Source organism: Phocoena phocoena, chromosome 13 (assembly GCF_963924675.1).
Source record: "Phocoena phocoena chromosome 13, mPhoPho1.1, whole genome shotgun sequence".
Lineage (NCBI taxonomy): Eukaryota > Metazoa > Chordata > Mammalia > Artiodactyla > Phocoenidae > Phocoena > Phocoena phocoena.
The window spans coordinates 896,279-920,658 of NC_089231.1; the positions used below are offsets into that span (position 1 = coordinate 896,279).

Consider the following 24,380-nt stretch of genomic DNA (forward strand, 5'->3'; position numbering starts at 1 on the left):
AGAGCTCAGCTGACCAGCTCCCCAGCAAAACCAGAGAAAATCGTTAAAAAACAACCACTTAAAGTCTCTGGAAACACTCCTAAGGACAACAGAAAATGAAAAATGTATTCAAGAAAATCTGTGGAAATTGGTTTAAAAAGGAGAGTCTTTGGTATTTGAACCGAGACTCCCCCAGCGTCCCAGCTCAGCGAGGAGGCGGCTCCAGTCCAGAGGCTGCAGCCACCAACGCGGGGCTCCCTGTCCCCGTGGGCTGAGTCCCCGGAGAGTGCAGCTGGGAAGAGGGACACCTGCTCCCACACAGCCCCTACTCCTGCAGTGGAATGGAGGCTGTACCTTGAGGACGCCGGGACCCCCAGAGCCCTCGCCCCCGCTTGTGAGGGTGGTTCCACGCCAGGAGAGACGACGGAGAGGACCTCGGCCCGCTGGCTCCCCGTCTCTCTGCAGGGCACTCAGCTCAGAGAATGAGGGTCACCAAGGAAGGAGCTTGCCACTGCCCCACCCCCAGGCCCAGAGCCCTGGCACAGAGATGCTGTGTAGCGGAGACGCAGACTGTAAGTGAGATGCCCCGATCACTTCCCAGAGGAACCGACTTCATTTGCAACAGAAAGTGGTGAAGTTCAAACCCAAGGGTGCTCTCAAGAGTGGTAGAGGTTGCAGTGAAGGAAAACAAGAGGACGTTTGTGGACCTGATGAAGACACAGCCTAGGCTGTGGGGTGGCCAGTTTGCAGGAGAGAACTGGGGTGCAGAACTGGAGGAGCCCTCCTGGGGTCAGCACTGACCTCAGAAACTGTTCCATCCTGAGAGCCGCGATGCGGCTGGATTGGCTGCTAGAGGAATTTATGCCCAAGGGCAGCTGAAAACAATAGAGCAGTCAGCCAGCAATTAGAGGACTTTCAAAGTTCCCTCAGGGAAGGAGACCCAAGTGCTACCAAAAGCAGTGTCCTCCCAGAGTGACTGGGCCTCTTAGAGGAGCAGCGCCAAGGGCTGAACATGTGTGCCTGCGTGCGTGCGTGCGTGTGTGTGTGGGGGGGGGGGGCAGGGGGCAGGGCAGGAATAGACTTCACTAAAATAATCCAACCAATCACTAAACAAGCAAATGACAGTAACGTGCCCCGAACTGGGGGGCAGGGGAAGGCAATATCCAGTGTTCCTAAATTGTATTGTCTAAAATGTCTAGTTTTCAATAAAAAAATCATAGTGCAGGCAAAAAAACAGTGAAGTATGACCCATACATCAGAAATCAGGCAACAAAAACTGCCAATGAGACCAAACGTCAGATTTAACAAAAAGTTTCAAAATTGCCATTATAAATACATTCACAGAACTAAGGAGAACTTGATTAAAGAAGTAGTGGAGGGGGCTTCCCCGGTGGCACAGTGGTTGAGAGTCCGCCTGCCGATGCAGGGGACACGGGTTCGTGCCCCGGTCCGGGAAGATCCCACATGCCGCGGAGCGGCTGGGCCCGTGAGCCATGGCCGCTGAGCCTGCGCGTCTGGAGCCTGTGCTCCGCAGTGGGAGAGGCCACAGCAGTGAGAGGCCCGCATACCGCAAAAAAAAAAAAAGAAGAAGAAGTAGTGGAAGGTATGATGACAATCCATTCCATCAGATGGAGAATATCAATAAAGAAAAATTTAAAAAGAACCAAGTGGAAATTTTGAAGTTGAAAAGTACAATAACAAAAAATTCACTATAGGAGCTCAGCAGTGGATGTAAACTGTCAGAGAAAAGGTTTGGTGAACTTGAAGATCGACTGGTGACGATTACGCAGGCTGAAAACAGAGGGACGCAAGGATCGTGCTGGAACCAAGGAATCCAGGTACCAGCAGGAAGGGGAGAGGAGAGGAGGAGAAGAGTGTTTGAGAAACCGTGGCTGAAAACTTCCAAATCTATTGAAAAACAAGGACCTACACACCCAGGAAGCTCACTGAGCTCCAGCAGGGAAAAGACATCACAGGAAAAATGCTGACCGCCAAAGACAAGGAGGAAACCTTGGAAGCAGCAGAGACAGCGATAGGTCACCTGAGAGCTCACTCTGGTGAGATTACGCCTACATCTCAGCAGAAAGCAGTGGGCAGCGTGTTCAAAGTGCTCAGAAGACAGCCGAGAATCCTACATCCAGCAACGCTGTCATTAAAAAATGAGGGTGACATAAAGACTTGCCCAGATAAACAAGACCGAGAGCTGCCTTACAAGAACTCGAAAGGAAGGTCTTCAGGCTGAAAACCAGTGACCCCAGAGTCTTCTTAGATGTGATACCAAAAGCAGGAGCAAACAAGATAAAAAAGATGAATTAATCAAATTTAAAACGTAATCGCTTCCAAGGACACTGTTATGGCCTGAAATGCTCCTCTTCCAAACCCTTCTGTTCAAGCCCTGACTGTTAGTACCTCAGAAGGTGACTTTTTGGAGATGAGGTCTTTAAAGACAATGCGCAGAATGGGAGAATATATTTACAAATCATATACGATAGAGACTTGTATCTAGAATACAGAAAGAATTCCTACGACTCAACCATAAAAAAGACAACCCAATTAAAAAAATTGGCAAGGGATCTGAATAGACCTTTCTCTGAAGAAGATACACAAGTGGCCAAGAAGCGCATGAAACGGGGCTCAACACCGTTAATCATCAGCGAAGTGCAGATCAAACCCACTCGAAGGTCCCACTTCACACCCACCAGCACGGCCAGAATGACAGCGCAGACGACAAGTGTTGGAGAAATTAGGGCCTCGTGCACTGCTGATGGGAACATGCAACCGTCCAGTCACTTTGGACAAGAGCCTGGCTGTTCCTCATACAGTTCCTCACATGACCCTGCAATTCCACCCCTGCCGTGAGCCCAGAGAAGTCAATATGCACGTGCACAAAGAAACTGCACACGGATGTTCGTGGCCGCATGACTCACAAGAAGTGGAAACAACCCAAATGTCCATCCGATGATTAATGGATCAACAAAACTTGGTAGCGCCATACGATGGGACATTATTGGGCCACGGAAACGAATGAAGCGCTCATTCCTGTTACAACACACACGAACCCTGAAGATAGTTCAGAGTGAAAGGATCCAGTTACACAAGACACGTGCTGGGTGGTTCTGTTCTTACGGATCCAGAACAAGGAAATCTATAAAGACAAAGTTGATCCGTGGTTGCTTGGGGCTGGTGGGGGGAGAGATGGGGCCGGGCAGTGAGTGCTGAAGGCACTGGGTCTCTTTTGCGAGGTGGAAATGCTCTAAAATCAGACGGTGGTGATGGCAGCACAACCTGCGAACGTATGAAAACCCGCTGAATCGTACACTCAAACTGGGCAAATTGTACAGCATGTGGATTATATATCAGCAAAGCTTTTGTTTAGTTTTGTTTTTGCAGTACGCGGGCCTCCCACTGCTGCGGCCTCTCCCATTGCGGAGCACAGGCTCTGGACACGCAGGCTCAGCGGCCATGGCTCACGGGCCCAGCCGCTCCGCGGCATGTGGGATCTTCCCGGACCGGGGCACGAACCCTTGTCCCCTGCATCGGCAGGCGGACTCTCAACCACTGCGTCACCGGGGAAGCCCAGCAAAGCTAGTTTTTAAAAAAGACTTATTAATTAATCCCAGAGTGTGGCTGGCTGGGTGTGGACAGTGAGCGAGGACCCCGGTGTCGGGGCTCCGTGTGCAGGGGCGTCCAGAGCGGAAGCCAGAGAGCGTGCAGACCTCCCCAGCTGCCCCCGTCTGGCCACGTCTCACCTTTGCCCCCGAGCCCCCAGCCAGCCCAAGTCCCCTCCCCAGGTTACCTCTATCACTGCTGAGGAACAGAAGGAAAGGTCAGGGGAACACACCAGACTCAGCGGACGCCCCTGATGCTCTCTGCTGTCAGTCTTGGCACAGCTCACACGGCGTGAGGGGACCCGGGGCCTTGCACCACCCCCACCTGGCTCACGTCCCTCTGAGTCCCCGCCCAGCAAGAAGTGGTGAGCTTCCATCGCCACGCGGACCGGAGGTGAGGACCCGCCTGGTGCTCCCAACGGGGGGCAGGTTGTGGTTCAGAAGACATTTGCAGCACTGGCCTCGGTGTCCTGAGGGCACAGAGGTGGGCAGGACCCCGCAGGGCTGCTCCCCAAGCCGGACACCAACTTGTCAACGGGGAACCTGGGGCACCCCAACTCCCGCTAACCTCTCTGATTTGCACTTTCTGAGCCAGCCGCCCAGTGCCCAGGGCGCTTTACGCGTATCGAGCGGAGCCTGGCGTTCTCATTAATGAGCTGTCTGAGCCCAGCGCCTTGGCCTCTACATCAGTCACCCTCCCGGTCGTGCGCCTGGAAAACCCTGCCGTGTGCTTACTTCCCCGCGTGGCCCCGGACATAAGGGTGGGCCCCGGGGAAGGTCACAGCTTTAGGATAAAGCCCTGAATGTCACTGGGCAGGTCCATCCTCAAACAGAGGTGATGGCGGCTCCAGCTGGACGAAGAGCTCCCACCCCATCTCGGTCTCGGACCCGCTCGTGGGGCGCAGAGGTGGAAAAGCCGAGTCCACTCCCGAGCAGCGGGGGGGGGGTGTGGGAGGGTGGGCGCTCCAAGCTTTGAGGGTGAGCCTGGGGCACACCCTTGTCAGGCTCTGAGAGGTTACAGCACCTCCCAGGCAGCGCTGATGCCCCGGGCCTCTGACCACCTGGCACGGGCCCTGGACAGGAGCCAGCAGGGGTGTCCCGCTGGGCCTGGGGCCTTAGGACAGAGCAGCTCCAGGATTTAGGCAGGAAGACGCAGCTGGGGCCGCGGGGACTGACAGGGTTGGAAACCTGGGTGGGGGAAGGGGACCTGCTGGTCAGTGAGCAGGAGAGGAAGGTGGAGCCCCAGGTCGTACCTGCCTCACCTGCTCGGGACTCTGATGACCTCAGCCCAAGGGGTGCTTGGGGGTCCCGTGACCCACCGCCCCAGGAGCACCCCCGACGACGCCCGTTCGTCCAGGCCGACCTGGGGCTCTGGGTCCCCCGTCATCCCTGGGCCAAGTGCAGCCGCTGGCCCCCTTTCAGGTGGGCTGCGGCCACGTGTGCTGGTGGGGGGGAGGGACAAAGGTCCCCCAGTCCGCCCGCCCCGTGCTGGAGGAGCGACCTCAGCGCTCCGGCCTGGAGCCAGACCCATCCGGTGGGTCCGGGAAGAGGCATGTACTGTGAGCGCCTCCCCTCACCCCCTTCAGGACCAGCCAGGAGGTTCACTGGAGGCAGCTCTTTCTGGAACTTTTAGTCCAGAAAATGACGCTGATTTATCATAATTTGACACATCTGGCCTATTTGGCCAAAACTGGGTCAGCGGTAAATCTATGTTTCGCTGGTTCACCCACTTCTGAAGGCCCCACTGCCTGCACTTTCACTGACGCCGGTAATTAGGCCATAGCTGCCCCGCACGGGCTGCTGTGCGCCGGCCGCGGGGCGACGCCGCCCCTGCCCGAGCCGAGAGGACCTTTCACACCCCGCCTGCCCGGCTCGAGGCTGGGGGCCCCAGTCGTCTGCTCTTCGTGCCCTCCGCTCCCTCCGAGGGCTGACTATCGGGGCCGGACGGGGCGTCTGCTAACGGCTGCCGCCCCCCTCAGCTGTCGGGGTGGGAGGGGAGGGCTCGGGTCTCAGGGGCTTGTGGGGGACACGGAGACTCCGGAGCGATTGTTTCTGCAGGGAGAGAAGGTGGACCCTACACCCTGGGACGGTCGCGGGCAGTGGGGGACCTCCGTGTCTGGTCTCGGTGGGTGGGACCCTCTCACCTCCACACCACCCTTCGCGTCCCCCGGGGGTGTTCCCATGAGAACCGCAGGGCCACCTCTGACCCCAGGAAGACGGCCTGGAACGTGCCAGAGCCACTCAAATGGACCAGCGACCCCCAGGGCCCAGGGAAAGGGCTCCCCCTTCAGAATCACAAGCACCTTTCGGCTCCACAGAGGAAACAAAGGAGCAGCAAAGGGAATCCCAGGACCCAGAGCCCCTTTCTCTGGCTGGGCCGCTACCACACTGGAGCCCTGACCCCCTCTCGGCCCCTCCGCCTCCGGCCACCCGTGGGTGCGGGGAGCTGAGGGCGCAGCATCTGCTGTAAGGAACCCCTGGGCTCCGCAGGCTGGACCACGCGCGACCATCACAGGCCCGCCACTCACCGGGACCAGGTGCGGGGGGTTCTCACTGGGGGTGCAAGAGCCGGGCTGTGGGTGGGAGGGAGGGTCCCGCACAGTCAAGGGGGTTCCTGAGGAGCGGGGAGAAGGGACAGGGAGGTGCGGGTGGCCCAGAACTGGCCTCGGCGGCTGCGGAGCCCTGGGGTGGCCCGGTCGTCCTCTAGGGCAGGAGGCCAGAAGCACAGCTGTGGGGCTGAGGTGGCAGCTGGATGGGGGTGGGCAGGGCCCCCAGCACTGGAGGCAGGGCCTTCTCCCCAGGCTGCAGCTCCCCCGGCACAGCCTGCACTGGTGCCGCTCATGGGCTCCGCCAGGGCTCCCGTGAGGCACCGCCACCTCCCCCAGGGCCCTGGGTCCTGCCTGGTCCCACGGGAGACTTCCCTTCCCAGGGAAAGGCCACAGAACGCCGCGCCCCCTCCCCCGGAAGGGATCTCGGCACCAGCCTGAGAGTCTGTGCGTGATGCTCCAGCAGGCGTTGCCCTGGGCGCTGGGTTCCTCCCCTCTCCTTCCGAAAGGGTCACTGGGCATCCTTCAATTACCTGTGGCTCAAGAACCAAAGGCCGGCTGCCCCCAAGGAAGCAGCTCTGTCACCGCGGCGTCGAGTCTGAGCTGACCGCAGACGTGGACGCAGGGCAGTGGGCTGTGTGGCCACACCGTCCATGTCCCCGCACATCCAGAAATGTCGAGGCCGCACATCAGATTCCGTGCCGGACTGCAAACCTTACGTGAACGCTATTAGCCACCGTCACCGAGAAACCAACCAAATGGAACCGCCAGCATTCCTCCAGGGCTGTGGCAGCCTCGGGCTGGCAGACAAGAACGTTTTCATGTTTATCAGAAATTGCTGAGCTGTTCCCCTCAGGAGCTCCACGATTCACCCACTTCCCCACCAGGCCGGGGTCACGGGGGCCCCTGCCCCCGGCCAAGGATCGAGAGGAGCCCAGAACACTGGGCAGAGTATATACCGGCACGAACGTCTCACAGATACATCTGAAAAGCCTTCAAGGGTCCGCACCCTTCGACCTGGAAAGCCCGTTTGGGGAGTGGGTTCTCAGGGACTGTAAGACACGTGCCCACAGGCTGACGCGGAAGGATACGCACTCCGGTGAGGCCGGGGGTGGAGCCGCGGGGCCACCGCTACCAACCCCGAGGCCCCCGCACCGCTTCTTTACAGCCAGGCCGCCCCCACCCCAACCTGGCAACCACGGATCCCTCTGCCTTTTCCAGACGCCTCATAAACGGACTCACGCCGCGTGTAGACTTTCGAGTCTGCTTTTCCCACGCCGTATCCTGAGACTCGTGCTGCTTTGCTCTCTATTGCTGACGGCTTGTTGCATGGATGTGCCAGTTACCCCTGCATCCGTGGGTGTGCATGGCGGTGCTTTCCAGTCTGGGGCTGATGCAAGCAGCTGGGGGGGCTTTCGTGGAGACACACTTTCATTTCTCTCGGATAGATAACACCTGGGGGGTGCTGACTCACTCATTCATTCTACAGGCTTTTTGGTGGATTTCCTGGGATTTTTTGTGTGTTCGTAGTTTCGCTGCTTCCTTTCCCATCACATACTTTCTTTTTCTTGCTTCACTGCACAGAGGAGGACTTACAGAACGATGCTGAATAAATAGGCTTTATTCCCAATGGCAGGGAGGAAGCATTGTCATTTATCTTTCTCCTTACGTAGGTCATCAGCTGTAGGTTTTTTAAAATAGGTGTTCTCCACCAGGTTAAAGAAATTCCCTCTATTTCTAGAATTGAATGTTTTTGTTTTAATCGTGAATGGGTATTGAATTTTGTCAAACGCTTTCTCGACATCTATTGAGATGACCAGATGGCTCTTCTTATTTTTATTTTTTTTGCGGTACGCGGGCCTCTCACTGTCGTGGCCTCTCCCGTTGCGGAGCACAGGCTCCGGACGCGCAGGCTCAGCGGCCATGGCTCACGGGCCCAGCCGCTCCGCGGCATGTGGGATCTTCCCGGACCGGGGAACGAACCCGTGTCCCCTGCATCGGCAGGCGGACGCTCAACCACTGCGCCACCAGGGAAGCCCCAGATGGCTCTTCCTCTTTGCTGTGTTAATACTGTAAATTACACTGATTGATTCTCAGAAGGTGAATCAGGCTTGCTTTCCTGAAATTTCCGCTTAGTCATGGTGTGCGGGTCCCCTTTTTATACATTGCCGTACTTGGTTTAGTAACATTTTGTTGGAGTTCTGCATCTATGTTCATGTGAGACACTGGTCTGCGGTTTTTTTCTTTCCTTGGCGTCTTTGTCTGGTTTGGTGCCAGGATAATCCTGGAAGTGTCTACTTTCTGCAAGAGATCGTGCAGGACTGGTATCATTTCTTCCTTAAACTTTTGGTAGAATTCACCAGTGAAACCATCTGGGACTGGAGTTTTCTTTTTGGAAGGTTTTAAACTATGAATTAAATTTCTGTAATCAGCATAAGGTTATCTACTCCTTCTTGAATGAGTTCTGGTGACTGAACATGTTTTTAATTATTTTTGTTTGACGAACCAAAAAAGATAGACTTATAAAGGAAGAAACAGTATTCCTACCACGACCCATCTCCCAGGGGCAGGAGTTCTCAACTGTTCCTTCTGCTACAGTTACTTCCATACTTTTAAGTAACATACTTAGCTGGCTTATTGATGGAGTAACTGTACACATTTCTATGACTTTGTGTAGCTGAGGATTCGGTTCTCAGACACCATCCCCACCACATCCATGATCCCTTTCCTCTAGAAACAGGGCTGTCACGCTTTGAGGTAAAATCTGGAGCTACTAAGATAAGGTGGAGGCGCTTCACTGCCGAGCCAGGTTGTGGGCTACACTGCATTACATCTTTTTCCCTCATAAAATGTTTTCTTTTTTCCCTCAAGTTTTATGGCCCCGTTCTAAAGTTGCTTAGCTTGCTGTAAATCATGGTGTATTTTCTCCAGATTGAAAACACACCGGACGGTCCTGTTTCCTTTCCAAGGCCTGCCTCCCCTTGCAGGGGCCTCTGCCCTCCTGCTGTGCCCTGTGGTCCGCAGCGGCTCTCAGCTCCTCTCTGGGGCTCTCCGTCCACCTTGATGCGCGGTGTCTCCTCCTAAGTTTACTCCATTTTCCTGCCAAAGCGCATCCTCTGGTACCCCCCTGAGAGGAGGTACGCGGCGGGTACGTCTTTGAGCCTTTGCATGTCTGGAGAGTCCTGACTCCACCTCCATGCTTGACTGCTCTGGCCTGATGTAGGCGATGGGCAGAAAGTCCATTTCCACTCGGAAGTTTGACGGGGCTGCCCCATCACGTCCAAGCTTTCAGTGTTGCTGGTGAAGTTAGCACTGACAGGGAGAAGTGCTTAAACCTCAGTCAATGCATTTCCAACCGAAGGGACCGTGTAGCTGGCAGAGGTCGGAACCCGAACATGGCCAGCTGGGCCTTCCGAGCCTGCCACCCCGAGGCCACCCAGAGTTCCTCCTCGAGGTCCATCTGAGGGCCACCCCCAGGCCCACTCCACCCCGAGGTCTGCCCCAAGCTCCCTCGCCTGAGGTCCGGCGCCGTGGGGACTGACAGTTCACCCATCACGATTCCCTGTCTCGCGGAAGTCCTCGGCTATCTTCTCGGGGCTGGTCAACCTAGGACCCGGGCCCTCGCGTCCCAGAGACTCGGGGGGTCCCCATGTCCTCCTCTCTGTCTGCTCATCGTGATCTCCTCCCAGTGACGGCTGCCCTCCTGGCTCGACCCCTGACTCCTTCCCTCCCCCGACCTCTCCACGTCGTCTCTCAGCACCCCCTAGACGAGCGCCAACCCTTCCAACCAGGCGCTGCGATTACATCTCAGGGCCGCTCTCACCCCTCTTGGCTCTGTGGACGTGGCCCTTCCCCTCGGGCCTCCACAGGGACCAGTGAGGCCCCTTGGGGTCTCCTGTTTCCTTCAAGCTCCACCTTTGCCCGTCTTTGCCGTGGGCTTCCTTTCCCAACAGGCCTCTCCTCCTCCGAAGGCCGAGGCACCATGTGGAAGCTGCCCTCACCATGGGCCCATCGGCCGCCAGGCTTTGCAGGTGAAAAGCTGGAGCGGCGGCTGCGTCGGGGTCCCGATGCCGGCCGGTGGGACTCCACCCGTCGAGAGCGCTCGCCCAGGTGCCCGCGGCGGGGTGCGGGATGGCTGAGGTCGGTCACGGCAGGCTCTCCCACACCCTACGCGGCTGCACCCCAAACCCGCTCCCGGGCTCAGGGCTCTGTGGGGGGGGCAGGCGGCCGGAAGCAGCACCGTCGGGACAGTGGGAGCACAGGGGACAGGTCAGGCTGGCTCCACACCAGGGGCTTCTGGACACCAAGTGGTTTTGGAACTGTTCTCGGAAGGTGCGGCCTCCACGGCCCGGCCCTCACTCAACACCGACCCTGCTTTGATTTCCTAGTGAAAATAAACAGCCGGCCGGGTTTCTTCAGTAACAGAGGCTGAGGGGTGGCCAGTGGCTCGGTGGGCCGGCAGGGGGGCAGCAGAGGCCTGGTCTGGCTGCATCTCCAGCCCCTGCTTCGTTCTCATTTCAGAGCATCAAAGATTCAGCGGCATTCGTCCTGCTAAGGCGCCTGCTGCCCCTATTAGACTGCGTGCAACCACTCTCCGTAGATAAACCCAGGTGTGAGGGCGAGGAGAGGAACAGGGGCTGGGCCGCGGCGGGCGGGACTCGTAACTGCGAGGGCAGCGCTGAGCTCGGCCTGAACGGCTGTCGCCAGCCTGAGGGATCCAACCCCAGGGAGCGTTCCACCGAAGACCCCGAGGCTTGCAGGCTCCCCCTGTGTTTATCTAGGGTGCGATTAGACCCTTAAAATGCTCACGTCCCTTTGCTGCCTGTGTGTGCTCTGGACAGATTCTCGTCCCTCCATCCATCCACCGCGGACCTTGTGTCTGGCAAAACAGCGAAGCCAAGCTGTGGCCCGCAGCTGGGGCACCAGCAGGGTCACGAAGCCACCCCGTCACAGACGGGACACTTGGAAGGGTAAAGGGCTCGTCCTCACTCATTGAGCTGGTCGCTCGTTAACAGCTTCGCGCGCGGATCTCCCTCGTGCCGCCCGTAAGTACCTTAAGGAAAACACTTATGAACTCATTTCACCAACTCCAAATTTATAATAGTTTGAGCTGAACTGAGGTTTATTTTTTCCGGTTACCTACGGTAACAGGCTCTTGTAGTACAAATGGATAATTAGGGGAAGGAATATTAAATCCACTTAAGAGAACCAATGGTTAAAAAGATCAAACAGTCATTTACATAGAAATAATGAATGTACTCATTTCGAATTGTCTGCCCTGAAGCAGCGCTGTCAGTTCACTTTCCTGGCAACAGCCCACGAACCAGTTTTGTGGGGTCCCACGGAAAGAAATGAAGATACCTTGGTTACGAAGTACTCCACCCTCTGCCTGGCTGGAATGAGCCTGTCTTCCCGTTGGACCCACCCGCATCTTCTGGTCCCTCCTGGGAACGACGTGCCGGCCCAAATGCTGGAGGGGTTCAAGAACCAGACAGAACCGCAGCCACCAGCATCTTGACACTCGGTGCCCCGAGGAGTGAGGTCGCTCAGTGCTCACAGCTGCGAGCATGTCTGAGCTACAGGGTGTTCACTCATCCCTTCCACCAGGTCGTTGAGTGTGAGCGCTGGGCACCCTGCCCCCAGGGCCCCGCCATCCTCGCGGGAGCGACCCACGTGAGCCACAGACACAACAAACGACATGGTCACAGACAGCGCCGCCGCCCATGAATTAGTGAAGAGGGTGTCCGTCTCAGGGGAAAACAGTCCCCAGCCAGGAACCGGAATTCCATCTGAGTCACAGGCAACGGCACGAAGTGGGCAGGTGCTGCCCTTCATTTGCTCACCAAGCTTAGTCCTTGTTCCTAGGGAAGCCCTCCTGCAGGGGTGGGCGTGCTCTTTCCAGGGAAACAGGCGTGCTTCCTCCTCTCTGTCCCGTGCCGGGCTTGGTCCCACCTGTCCGTGCGGCACCCCTGACGCACAGTTGTGCGAATCCCCCTTAGAGCCCTTGGCAGCAGCGACTTGATCGCACCCTCCTGGCTGCTGGGTTCAGTCGCGGCCCCTCCGAGATGCTACGCACAGTGCGCTCGCCCCACGACGCTTTCCGGCTCCTGTGACCCGGGCAGGAGGCGGCTCCTGTTGCCGGCCAGAAGGGCCCTCGTGCCCTGGCTTCCGTGCGCTTTCTGACTGGCTTCAGCAGGAGGTGATTTTTCCTGGGAAAGCAGCCCCTCCCTGCCGACCTCAGCACGTCCATCTGGCAGCTAAAGGCACAAATGCACAGGGCCAGGGGCAGGGGCCCTGCCCATCATGGCCACCGCAGCAGCGGCAGCGCTGTGGACCCGCAGGACCAGCCAAGGTTTTCTGCAGGACCCAGGACCGTGCCAACACTGCACGGACATCCTTGGGGCAGAGGACGGAGGGTCAGGCGGGCAGGGAAGGCTGAGCGGGGGCGTGCACGGCGGGGGACCCCGGCCGGAGGCTGGCAGCCCCTCTCGCTCAGGAGGGGGGCAGTAGATGTGTGTCATCACACCGGGGGAATGTCCACAACGCACACACCCAAACAACCCAAGGCAGGTGGATGAAGAAGGAAATCGTCGGAAGCGCAGATGCAGGTGGAGATGTGAAGAGAGGACAGCCTGTAGTGAGCGAATGCAAACGTAAAAAGCCAGGCAAACTGTTATCAGGTCGCCCAGAACTGGCCGGGCCCAGGGTCCAGGGGCTGGAGCCCACGAAGGCATCGCAAGGGCCCCTTGGGGCAGCGTTCGGGGCGTGGGCTCACAGCCCCGCCCCCGACGGGTACAGCTGAGGACCTAATGAGCAGAGTGGTCGAGCGGTGGGAGATCCGTTAGCAGATGTGATAGGAAGGGCTGGAAACGAGAGCTGCAGGGAGGGAGCGCTTAAAATGACCAAATGACAGGACCGCTTTGACGTTACTGTTACGGGAGCCAAGTGGCTACAATGCACTACTGCACCACGTTTACAGTTTCATGAAGAGGCTTCGGGAACAGAGGCAGTGAAATGCATTCAGGCTTCAGCAGCCACCTCTCATTTGATTTTCACTTTGTTCTGTACACGGCTCTGTACCTGCCACGCTTCCGTAAAGAAGGAGCAGCACGTTTACAACCAGGAGAACACTCTGAAGCGTGGGTACGCGTCAGGCCGGTGGGAGCAGAGGGACAGGCCGTCTGGGCAGGCGTGCTGGGCGGGCGAGGGGCCTGGCTGACCGCGTCCGGGGCAGGATCTGCGGTGTGGTGGCTGTTTTCTCCCAGCTCTGCACCCAGCTGAGCCCACGTGGCCGTTCTCACAGGACGTCAGAGTTTATTTCTCAAGATGCTCATTGCCAGGTCACATCAGAAAACAGCAGCTCTCCCAATCCCCCCAGTCTCCACTGAGACCTTGCTCCTTGGGGCACAGCCCGCTTCCCTAGGAGCTGCCACTGTGGGGATTTCACAAACAAAGCCGACCCACTGGAGTAACCCTGACCCTCACTCACCGAAGATCTTATGGGCGTTGATAAATTAGAATTTGGGGTTCTGAGAACAGCCAGTTTGCTGAATTACAACAGTTAACGTCTTCTCATTAAAAAATTCCTTCGTGTTATGTGCTCAGGTCTGTTCCCGCTAACTGGCTGGTGCTGGATGAATTCTGCTGCCTTAAACAGCTTTTAAAAAGGCCTCACGTACACTGGGAGACACCCTTGATCCCCACTCATTTCCAGGCACGTTCAATGTTCTCACAGCTGCCCCGACACCAGCTGCCGTGGAGGAGCGGGGCACGGGGTCCCCTGGCACTGACTGCAACACAAGGTGACGCCCACCCCCCCTGCCTGGGCCCAGGGAGGGGCCTCAGTGGGGACGGGCTGGGTGGGGGACGGGCTCAGGGAGGCCCGCTGGGCTCCACCGCTTTCTTCTCTGTCCGCTTCTCTCCCCACTCTGTCCTGGAGCGAGAGACTGTCCGAGGGCCCGATCGAGGTGGCTGTGTCGGGAGACCAGGACTCAGGCCTCCTCACTTGAAGCCGAGGGCAGTGGCCAGTCGCTCCCCTGGAGGTCGGAGGGGGTCAGTGCAGACTTGGGGTGCGGAGATGGCATGGGGACCCCCGGTGGCACCAGGAGGGAGGGTGGGGAAGCGACCAGAGGGCTGTTTCCTGGCACAGCGGCTTCCCAGTCGCCCTGCCCCGTGGTCTCCACACCAGCTGGGGAGACGGAGGCCCCCGCCCTGGGCCCGGGTCACATCCTGAGTGCGATGGGGCACCTGCTGACAGCCATGCAGGGGCCGGTCGTCTGATTCCCCAGCTGCCCCTTCGGCCTGGCTTTCCCTCTGCTCCCACTGCGGACCGACAACTCCCGCTGTGTCGTTTACAGAAACCAGTGTCTGGAGAAGGAGAGTCAGTGCCTGGACGCGGCCTCGTCGCCGCCGCCCACCCCGTATCCCGCACGTGCTTTAGCATCTTGTTTGCAAAAGGGTAAAAAGCTGTCACTGAATTCTGTGTGCAAAGCACCGTCCACAGCAGTTTCCAAGCATTATTCAGTTTAACCTCAGCAGCTCTGACGTGTCTGCATTTCACAGACGAGGAAACTTTGGCTCTGAAAGGACATGGAAGTGTTGTCAGGTCTTCAGCAGTGGGTTACCAGAGCTGGGGCGGGAGCCCTGGTCTGCATTTAAGTCTGAGAACTTAACCAACACCCAGTTTTGCCTCTTCCGGTGACAGAGAAGGTGAACCAAAGGCCTTGGCTAGATTATGACACAGAGAACCTTGGGACCGGCTTCCAGTTCTGCACGTCAAGAGCTTGGCAGTCGCTGCTCCCTCCAAACAACAACTGAAAAGCTGAACAGACTGAAGAGTCAACACCTCTTCTTGGGCCGTAAGAGAGGTGAGGTCACAGGGCAAATCACTGCCCCCCAAGGACTGGAGAGACAGACGGGTGAACGCAGGGAGTCCAGCTTCCTGGGGCAGAGACTCGAAGCTGCCATGGGAACCGGTGCCAGGCAGGAAAACCCGACTGTGATTTTTCAATTGCTGGAGGCTCAGTGTGAACAAGTCTGAGAGTCAGAAGCTCCAGGGGACCCTGTCAGGGAGGCCCTCAATACTGTGAGATTAACCACCAGGAGCTCGATGAGGTTCTCACAGTAAATATGGGAGCAGAGAAAACATACAGGGCATTGGTTCAAGATGGCAGAGTAGAAGGACGTGTGCTCAGTCCCTCTTGCGAGAACACGGAGATCACAACTACCTGCTGAACAGTGATCGACAGGAAGACACTGGAACTCACCAGAAGAGACACCCCACGTCCAAGACAAAGGAGAGGCCACAGTGAGACGGCAGGAGGGGCGCAATCACAATAAAATCAAATCCCGTAACTGCTGGGTGGGTGTCTCATAGACTGGAGAACGCTTAGACCACAGGAGTCCACCCACTGGAGTGAAGGTTCTGAGCCCCACGTCAGGCTTCCCAACCTGGGGGTCCGGCAACGGCAGGAGGAATTCCTAGAGAATCAGACTTTGAAGCCTAGTGGGAATTGACTGCAGGACTTAGCAGGACTGGGGGAAAGAGACTCCACTCTTGGAGGGCACACACAAAGTAGTGTGTGCATCGGGACCCAGGGGAAGGAACCGTGACCCCAGGGGAGAATGAACCAGACCTACCTGCCAGTGTTGGAGGGTCTCCTGCAGAGGTGGGGGGTGGCTGTGGCTCACCTTGGGGACAAGGACACTGGCGGCAGAAGTTCTGGGAAGTACTCCTTGGCGTGAGCCCTCCCAGAGTCTGCCACTAGCCCCACCAAAGAGCTGGGTAGGCTCCAGTGTTGGGTTGCCTCAGGCCAAACAACCAACAGGGCGGGAACCCAGCCCCACCCATCAGCAGACAAGTGGATTAAAGTTTCACTGAGCTCTGCCCACCAGAGCAACAGTCAGCTCTACCCACCACCAGTCCCTCCCATCAGGAAACTTATACAAGCCTCTTAGACAGCCTCATCCACCAGAGGGCAGACAGCAGAAGCAAGAACTACAGTCCTGCAGCCTGTGGAACGAAAACCACATTCACAGAAAGATAGACAAGATGAAAAGGCAGAAGGCTACGTACCAGACGAAGGAACAAGATAAAGCCCCAGAAAAACAACTGAATGAAGTGGAGATAGGCAACCTTCCAGAAAAAGAATTCAGAGTAACGATAGTGAAGGTGATCCAGGACCTCGGAAAAAGAATGGAGGTGAAGATCGAGAAAATGCAAGAAATGTTTAACAAAGACCTAGAAGAATTAAAGAACAAACAAACAGAGAAGAACAGCACAGTAACTGAAATGAAAACTACACTAGAAGGAATCAATAGCAGAACAACTGAGGCAAAAGAGCGGATAAGTGACCTGGAAGACAGAATGGTAGAATCCACTGCCACAGAACAGAATAGAGAAAAAAGAATGAAAACAAATGAAGACAGCCTAACAGACCCCTGGGACAAGATTAAACGCAACAACATTCGCATTACAGGGGTCCCAGAAGGAGAAGAGAGAAAGAAAGGACCCAAGAAAATATTTGAAGAGATTATAGTCGAATACTTCCCTAACATGGGAAAGGAAATAGCCACCCAAGTCCAGGAAGTGCAGAGTCCCAGGCAGGATAAACCTAAGGAGAAACACGCCAAGACACATAGTAATCAAATTGACAAAACTTAAAGACAAAGAAAAATTATTGAAAACAACAAGGGAAAAACGATAAATATCATACAAGGGAACTCCCATAAGGTTAACAGCTGATTTCTCAGCAGAAACTCTACAAGCCAGAAGGAACTGGCGTGATATATTTAAAGTGATGAAAGGGAAGAAACTACGACCAAGATTACTCTACCTGGCAAGGATCTCATTCAGATTCAATGGAGAAATCAAAAGCTTTACAGACAAGCAAAAGCTAAGAGAATTCAGCACCACCAAACCAGCTCTACAACAAATGCTAAAGGAACTTCTCTAAGTGGGAAACACAAGAGAAGAAAAGGACCTACAAAAACAAACCCATAACAATTAAGAAAATGGTAATAGGAACATACATATCAATTATTACCTTAAACGTGAATGGATTAAATGCTCCAACCAAAAGACACAGGCTCGCTGAATGGATACAAAAACAAGACCCATCTATATGCTGTCTGCAAGAGACCCACTTCAGACCTAGGGACACACAGAGACTGAAAGTGAGGGGATGGAAAAAGATATTCCATGCAAATGGAAATCAAAAGAAAGCTGGAGTAGCAATACTCATATCCGATAAAATAGACCTTAAAATAAAGAATGTTACAAGAGACAGGGAAGGACACTTCATAACGATCAAGGGATCAATCCAAGAAGATATAACAAGTATAGATATATGTGCACCCGACACAGGAGCACCTCAATACATACGGCAACTGCTAACAGCTGTAAAAGAGGAAATCGACAGTAACACAGTAATAGTGGGGGACTTTAACACCCCACTTACACCAATGGACAGACCATCCAGACAGAAAATTAATAAGGAAACACAAGCTTGAAATGACACAACAGACCAGATAGATTTAATTGATATTTATACGACGTTCCATCCCAAAACAGCAGATTACACTTTCTTCTCAAGTGCACACAGAACATTCTCCAGGATAGATCACATCTTGGGTCACAAATCAAGCCTCAGTAAATTTAAGAAAATTGAAATCATATCAAGCATCTTTTCTGACCACAACGCTATGAGATTAGAAATCAATTACAGGGGGAAAAATGTAAAAAACACAAACACATGGAGGCGAAACAACACGTTACTAAATAACCAAGAGATCACTGAAGAAATCAAAGAGGAAATCAAAAAATACCTAGAGACAAATGACAATGAAACACAATGATCCAAAACCTATGGGATGCAGCAAAAGCAGTTCTAAGAGGGAAGTTTATAGCAATACAAGCCTACCTCAAGAAACAAGAAAGACTTCAAATAAACAATCTAACCTTACACCTAAGGGAACTAGAGAAAGAAGAACAAACAAAACCCAAAGTTAGCAGAAGGAAAGGAATCATAAAGATCAGAGCAGAAATAAATGAAACAGAAACAAAGAAAACAATAGCAAAGATGAATAAAACTAAAAGCTGGTTCTTTGAGAAGATAAACAAAATTGATAAACCTTTAACCAGACCCATCAAGAAAAAGAGGGAGAGGACTCAAGTCAATAAAATTAGAAATGAAAAAGGAGAAGTTACAACAGACACCGCTGAAATACAAAGCATCATAAGAGACTACTGCAAGCAACTCTGTGTCAATAAAATGGACAACCTGGAAGAAATGGACAAATTCTTAGAAAGGTATAATCTTCCAAGACTGAACCAGTAAGAAATAGAAAATATGAACAGACCAATCACAAGTAATGAAATTGAAACTGTGATTAAAAATCTTCCAACAAACATAAGTCCAGGACCAGATGGCTTCACAGGTGAATTCTATCAAACATTTAGAGAAGAGCTAACACCCATCCTTCTCAAACTCTTCCAAAACACTGCAGAGGAAGGAACACTCCCAAACTCATTCTATGAGGCCACCATCACCCTGATACCAAAACCAGACAAAGATACTACAAAAAAAGAAAATTACACACCAATATCACTGATAAATACAGATGCAAAAATCCTCAACAAAGTACTACCAAACAGGGCTTCCCTGGTGGCGCAGTGGTTGAGAGTCCGCCTGCCGATGCAGGGGACACAGGTTCATGCCCCGGTCCGGGAAGATCCCACATGCCGCGGAGTGGCTGGGCCCGTGAGCCATGGCTGCTGAGCCTGCGTGTCCGGAGCCTGTGCTCCGCAACGGGAGAGGCCACAACAGTGAGAGGCCCGCATACTGCAAAAAAAAAAACAACTAGCAAACAGAATCCAACACATTAAAAGTATCATACACTATGATCAAGTGGGATTTATCCCAGGGATGCAAGGACTCTTCAATATATGCAAATCAATCAATGTGATACACCATATTAACAAATTGAAGAAGAAAAACCATATGATCATCTCAATAGATGCATAGAAAGCTTTTGACAAAATTCAACACCCATTTATGATAAAAACTCTCCAGAAAGTGGGCATAGAGGGAACCTACCTCAACATAATAAAGGCCATATACAACAAACCCACAGCAAACATCATTCTCAATGGTGAAAAACTGAAAGCATTCCCTCTAAGATCAGGAACAAGACAAGGATGTCCACTCTTACCACCATTATTCAATATAGTTTTGGAAGTCCTAGACACAGCAATCAGAGAAGAAAAAGAAATAAAAGGAATACAAATTGGAAAAGAAGAAGTAAAGCTGTCACCGTTGCGGATGACATGATACTATACATAGAGAATCCTAAAGATGCCACCAGAAAACTACTAGAGCTAATCAATGAATCTGGTAAAGTTGCAGGATACAAAGTTAATGCACAGAAATCTCTTGCATTCCTATATACTAACAACGAACAATCAGAAAGAAAAATTAAGGAAACAATCCCATTCACCATTGCAACAAAAAGAATAAAATACCTAGGAGTAAACCTACCTAAGGAGGTAAAAGACCTGTATGCAGAAAACAATAAGACACTGATGACAGAAATCAAAGATGACACAAATAGATGGAGAGATATACCATGTTCTTGGACTGGAAGAATGAATATTGTGAAAATGACTGTACTACCCAAAGCAATCTACAGATTCAGTGAAATCCCTATCACATTACCAGTGGCATTCTTTACAGAACTAGAACAAAAAATCTTAAAATTTGTATGGAGACACAAAAGACCCCAAACAGCCAACGCAATTTTGAGGGAAAAAAACGGAGCTGGAGGAATCAGACTCCCTGACTTCAGACTACACTACAAAGCTACAGTAAGCAAGACAACATGGTACTGGCACAAAAACAGAAATATAGATCAATGGAACAGGATCGAAAGCCCAGAGATAAACCCACACGCCTATGGTCAACTAATCTATGACAAAGGAGGCAAGGATATACAATGGAGAAAAGACAGTCTCTTCAATAAGTGGTGCTGGGAAAACTGGACAGCTACATGTAAGAGAATGAAATTAGAACACTCCCTAACACCATACATAAAAATAAACTCAAAATGGATTAGAGACCTAAATGTAACACTGGACACTATAAAACTCTTAGAAGAAAACATAGGAAGAACACTCTTTGACATAAATCACAGCAAGATCTTTTTTGATCCACCTCCTAGAGTAATGGAAATAAAAACAAAAATAAACAAATGGGACCTAATGAAACTTCAAAGCTTTTGAAAAGGAAAGGAAACTACAAACAAGACGAAAAGACAACTCTCAGAATGGGAGAAAATATTTGCAAACGAATCAACGGACAACGGATTAATCTCCAAAATATATAAACAGCTCATGCAGCTCAATCTTAAAAAAACAAACAACCCAATCAGAAAATGCGCAGAAGACCTAAATAGACATTTCTCCAAAGAAGACATACAGATGGCCAAGAAGCACATGAAAAGCTGCTCTACATCACTAATTATTAGAGAAATGCAAATCAAAACTACCATGAGGTATTGCCTCACACCAGTTAGAATGGGCATCATCAGAAAATCTACAAACAACAAATGGTGGAGAGGGTGTGGAGAAAAGGGAACCCTCTCGCACTGTTGGTGGGAATGTAAATTGATACAGTCACTACGGAGAACAGTATGGAGGCTCCTTAAAAAACTAAATATAGAATTACCATATGACCCAGCAATCCCACTACTGGGCATATACCCAGAGAAAACCATAATTCAAAAAGACACATGCACCCCAATGTTCATTGCAGCACTATTTACAACAGCCAGGTCATGGAAGCAACCTAAATGCCCATCGACAGACGAATGGATAAAGAAGTTGGGGTACATATATACAATGGAATATCACTCAGCCATAAAAAGGAATGAAACTGGGTCATTTGTACAGATGTGGATGGATCTAGAGACTGTCATACAGAGTGAAGTAGGTCAGAAAGAGAAAATCAAATATCGTATATTAACACATATATATGGAACCTAGAAAAATGGTACAGATGAACCAGTTTGCAGGGCAGAAATAGAGACACAGATGTAAAGAACAAACGTATGGACACCAAGTGGGGAAAGTGGTGGGGGCGGGGGTGGGGGGTGGGACGAATTGGGAGATTGGGATTGACATGTATACACTGATGTGTATAAAATAGATAAATAATAAGAACCTGCTGTGTAAAAAATAAATAAAATTCAAAAAAAAAGAAAACATACAAATGGCAAATAAGCACGTGAAAACATGCTCCACATCATATGTCATCAGGGAAATGCAAGGTAAAACAACAATGAGACACCACTCCACACCTATTAGCATGGCCAAAACCCAGAGCACTGACAGCATGAAAGGCTGGCGAGGATGTGGAGCTACAGGAACGCTCATCACTGCTGGCGGGAACGCAAAAATGGTGCAGCCACTTCGGAAGACATTTTGGGGCTTCCTTAAAAAACTAAACATAGTTTTACCAGACGATCCGGCAATCGCACTCCTTGGTATTTATCCAGAGGAAACGAAAACTCATGTTCACACAAAAACCTGCACAGAGATGCGTACAGCAGCTTTATTCATGACTGCCAAATGGAAGCAACCAAAGGATGTCCTTCAGTGATGAATAAACTATGGTGCATTCAGACAATGGAACATTATTCAAGGCCAAAAAGAAATGAGCTACCAAGCCATGAAAAAAAGATGCAGAAACCTTAAATGCATATTACTAAGTCAAAAAAGCCAATCTGAAGAGGATTTCAACTATAGGACCTTCTGGAAAAGGCAAAACTATGGAGAAAGTAAAAAGATCAGCGGTGCCAGGGCCTGGGGAAGGGGAGGGAGGGATGCATACGGCGGGGGGCGGGGTGCACAGAGGATTTTTAGGGCAGTGGAACGATTCTGTGTGATGCTATTATGGTGGATTCATGTCATTTTACATTTGTCCAAACCCACAGAACGTACACTACCCAGAATGACGCTCATGTAAGCCCTGGGCTTTAAGTGATTATGACGTGTCAGCGTAGGTTCATCATTTGTAACAAACGTCCACGCTCTGGGGACGCTGATGCTGGGAGACGCTGTGCATCTGGGGGTGGGGGGTGCAGGGGGCATATGGGAAATCTCTGTACCTTCCTCTCAATTTTGCTGTGAACTTTAAACTGCTCTAAAAAAATTGTCTTTAAAAAACAAAAAGAGTCTCGTAGCTTCTATTCTAGGCATTTGAGCACAAGTCTTTTTTTCCCCTCAGACTAAAGCACAAATTCAAAACAAAAATCCCCTGTTTTTCCTGCCAAATTTACATGGAAAGTAGAGGGAAGTGTCCTGAGCTCCATGTTTATCCCTTGGCACATCTGGCTTGGTTTCCAGTGCCTCTAAGAGCCTCGTAAGAGGGTCTCCCTTGAAAACAGGCAGTGGTCCCTCCAACGTGGCGGTCAATGACTGCTAGGGGCCTTGGACTACAATTCTGGGTGGCGTGGTGGGGACATGGTGGGGGGAGAAGGGACACGTCAGGGGGAGGGGCCGAAGCCTCGCCTTTCTCAGCAGCCTTGGAGCCATCATCCTCATTTTACAGAAGAGAACGACGATCAGGGTTAGCACCTGACCCAGGAACGTCTGGCTCTCAGATGAGGTTCTGCCCACAGCAGAATATCTGCCACCACATTTTGGTGGTTCCTGGATCAGATCTTTGCAAACAAGAAAATAAACCAGCCAAACCTGTTATCCGTTTTCAGTGGTCCTGGGAGCCTCTGTTCCCAGCTCAGTCCCTGGGGGCCCTGGGGTCACAAGGGCCCTCCCTGCAGCCCCAGGGCAGCTGTGCCAGCAGAGGCCGCTGGCCGGTTTCCATCCTTCCTTTTTCCTTTCAGCTCCACTGGGCCCTGTGGCCACCAGGTCAGGACAGCACCACCAGTCCGTTCGCATGCGTGTGACGATGGGACACAGAGGGTCACGGGCCGCGTTTCCACAGGGAAGCCACCTTCCCCTGCTGGGTGGGGACCGGAGCCTCCTGGGACGAGGTGGAGGTCACGTGCAGCCCCAGTGCCCAGCGGATGCTGGTGGGAGAGCCCCATGGTCCGGCCCTGTGGCAGCGGCCCGAGTGCAGCATTCTTACGCGTCGTGGACGGGAGGCGCTCTGCCAGGAGCTGGGAAGAAGCCCAGGCTCAGGGGCTCCTCTGCCGCTGGCGCAGTCCGTTAGTGCTGCTGCCAGGGCTGAAACAACACATGTTCGTCCTTCGCAGCTCTGGGGCCAGACGCGTGGGGTCCAGGCAGAATCGGTGTCTGCTGAGGACCTGCTCCTGGTACGTGGACGCACCTTCTCACTGTGTCCTCACGTGGCGAAGGGGCAGGGGAGCTCTGCGGTCTCTGTTACGGGGACACTAATCCCATCGCGAGGGCTCCACCCTCATGACCTCGTCGCCCCCAGAGGCCTCCCGGCCCCGGCACGCTGGGCGTTAGGATTCAGCATGTGAATCTGGGGGACATGACATTCAGCCGGTAGCACTCTGCACCCCACCACCGCCAGTTCATGTCCTTCTCCCCTGCACTCCATCCAACAGCCCCCAAAGTCTAAATCACTTCAGCATCAACTCCAGAGTCTAAGGCCTGACATCATCCGAGGCTGGCCGGGGGCGGGTGGTGGGGGACTCCAGGCCGAATCATCGGAGGCAAAATCCCTCCAGCTGTGAGCCTGTGACCAGACGGTGCCGTGCTTCCACACACCACGGTGGGCCAGGGGTCCCACAGGCGAGAACCAAGGAGAGACAGCCCGCTGCGCTGGTTCCGTTTGTTTCTCCCGGGAACCCTGACTGACACAGCTCGGAAGCAGCAAAGCTCTCACCCCAGCTCCAGGCTGGCAAACTCGACGTGTGTGTCTGTGCCCACACGCAGCAGAAGCTCTGTCACCAGCTTCCGATGCTGTTGCCAAATGTCTTAGTGAATTCAATACTTGAAGTCCCAGTCATGAAATCCATAACTAATTATGTGGGTCTTGATTTAATCATATGAGCTTAAAGGAAAAAATCGACTCGCAAGCCAAACACCAGCCTCCGTGGAAAGGAAGTGCTGGCTCTGAGCGCAGCCTGCGCGAGGACGGGCTGTTCCCCCCAGGCCGGTTCGCAGCCCGTCCCGACGCAGCCAAGCTCTGCACTGTCTCCAGGCAACGACGGCCGCCACCGCATGAAGGAATCTGCGAGCTGTTTGCTGAAACAGAGGCTC

The 24,380-nt window shown here is 53.0% G+C and overlaps 1 protein-coding gene across 1 annotated transcript in view; it reads right to left on the reverse strand.

The window, feature by feature from the left end:
* KCNG2 (potassium voltage-gated channel modifier subfamily G member 2) overlaps positions 1–24,380 on the reverse strand; it is a 32,013-nt gene that overhangs the window by 997 nt on the left and 6,636 nt on the right. The gene's annotated exons all lie outside the window — the stretch shown is intronic.